The sequence below is a fragment of the Octopus bimaculoides genome, chromosome 7 (genome assembly GCF_001194135.2).
Source record: "Octopus bimaculoides isolate UCB-OBI-ISO-001 chromosome 7, ASM119413v2, whole genome shotgun sequence".
In the NCBI taxonomy this organism is placed as follows: Eukaryota; Metazoa; Mollusca; class Cephalopoda; order Octopoda; family Octopodidae; genus Octopus; species Octopus bimaculoides.
In genome coordinates this window covers 35,449,712-35,452,405 of record NC_068987.1, presented here as the reverse complement: position 1 = coordinate 35,452,405, position 2,694 = coordinate 35,449,712, and positions in this window count along the sequence as shown.

The following is a 2,694-nucleotide window of genomic DNA, read 5'->3' as shown; positions in this document are numbered from 1 at the left end:
ATTATTATTATTATTATTATTATTATTATTATTATTATTATTATTATTATTACTAATAGTAGTAGTAGTAGTAGTAGTAGTAGTAGTAGTAGTAGTAGTAGTAGTAGTAGTAGTAGTAGTAGTATAAACTGTAACACGTATATTATCAATGTTAAGACGGGATGTCATTAAATTCCATGGAGCATTGTTCTTTTTGTTAACATATTACCATGCAATCAATCGTGAGCATTATTATTTTGCCGTAATATGTATAAGAATATATAATTATATTTGCACAGATTCAGAGTTTCACTGGAATATTATTATTTTTTTCAACATATGCTTCATGATTTAATTATGTTACATTTCTCATCAACAGTAACTGTTTTCCAATATGTGGCATCCGTATTCATCGTATATTTCATTTGATGATTACTATGGCTCTGCGATATTTTCATGAAATTGATTATATTCATATAATTATGTAATAATTACTTGTAATTTTCCACACCTTTCACATTTATCTATAAATGTAGTGCATTTCAGAATGTGATCCAAATATACATACAAAATAATGTCGAAGAAGCTTCTGGTTATCATATCACATGCGTAGCTTTCAGCAAATTCAATTAACAGAGCAATAAAAAGTAGAAAAATATCTCTGACATTAGCACAAACGGCATGCTGTAGATAAGATTGAGTAGACCTAAAATTGTCCATGTTTTCATGCACACAGAAAGATTAATATTCCAAACCATGGAAGTAAAAATAAACTTAGACAAATAGGAAAAAGTCGAGGATAAATCAAGTCTAACGTGATTGTACTCAAGTATTTAAGTGGGATCACGCGTAACGACAGCAAGATATCTAGTGCAAATGATGGCTGAATATCAATGTAGTTTGTAGTCACATCGTTAAAATCATGGTGATATAAATATTACTACGCTTCTTGCTTATAGCAGGCATGTCTAAGAGAAATCTAACACAGTATACTAGGAACATACCAACATTGACACAGAAAACATGCACACACAAGCACGAAAACAGCAATTATAATGATAATTTAGTAGTAGGTCCACTGTTTAATATTTTAGGTAGTATAATATTTCCAAATTTGTAGCAAATGAACACCGAATGATTTCCTCCGTATGCTTCCATATATATATATGTGTGTATATAGACGTTACTGTGGGTAATAAGATACCTTCCCATCCAAGTGGAAACTGAAACAAGCCGGCCGTATATATACACCTGTGGGTCTTTGTTTCTCTTTTTGTCCCCCCCCCCATCACTGCATGACAATCGTTGTTGGTTTGCTTCCGTCCCCCTAGCTTAGCGGTTTGGCAAAAAGAATGATAGAATAAATACAACGGTTAAAGAAACATCATGGGGCCAAACTGTTCCACTAAAAGCAATTCGATATCGTGCCCCTGTATATTCACAGTCAAATAACTAAAATAAGTAAAACATAAAAGATATATATGTATATTCAAATACGAAATAGAAGCAGAGCTAGTATTAAAAACAGTATATACCAGATGCACTTAACGCACGGAACTCCGGTATTTGACAGTATGCTGCGAAATGGCGTGGTGGAGAATATTCTCTCAAAACGGCGGGTGCTAAACCTCCTGAAAGTCATGGACAGGCGAGATAACCCACTGCAAATCACGTCGAGGAATGTTGGACGTAGATGCTCGGCCACTTTTGAGGATTATCGACATGACGTAACCGATATAAGATGAATCATATCGCCAGTCTATGACTTATATTCATATAGTGTAAAAATTATGAAATAAAATCCGTACTATTCAAATAAACATTATCAAGCACATATGCTAAACGTACATGTCGCGTATTTTTACCTTTAGGCTGCATAATAGCACAGTGGAGATTACTCTCGCACCAATTCTATCTTTTTTGTTGGGCCTAGCCGCTATGTTATAGGTAAGGAAACAAATTAGAACTGGCTGGCAAGCGTTGCAGAATGGGACAAATGCATACACATTGACAAACACACACATACTACGGGCTTCTTTTAGTTTCCGTCCAACAAATCCATACAGATCTCTGTGCACTTTGGAGACTATAGTAGCTGACACTTGCCCAATACGTCATGCTGCGTAACTGAACCCAGAGCTATGTGCTCGAGGAGCTTCGCGCGTACGTGTATTCATTGATTGTGAGGTTACACAAAACCCGATAATTGATGACTTGACACACGTAACAAATGAGATAGAAACAGGAGGAACATTTGAGAGACAGGACTAAACCAGTAACTGAGTGGTGATATGAAAGTCAAATTTTAAAAACGCTATTTCTTTACCAGTGTTAATATAGGCATGATCACGAAAACTATGCTTTGGTAATTGCTTCTGCAAACGTAATGTACGTAAACAACTGGACTTAACGTAGGCTGCCTAAGAGACTCTTGTGGTTTACTAATCCCATGTAGTGTTAAGCAAGATGTGTTTATTTTTTGTTTTAAACGTTAATGTGGTTGTAAATAGAGATGACAGAGCAACAATTGCACTGCGGTAAAAGGATAGGCAAGGAAGTGCGAGCGTTATAATCAGAGAGACGAGATACATAAAGAGAATATGAAAACCTAAACATAAAATGGTTTGGTATAAATAAGGATAACAAGAAACAGAAGAAAGTACGCGCACATACACACATGCACACACACTCGTATATATATATATATATATATAT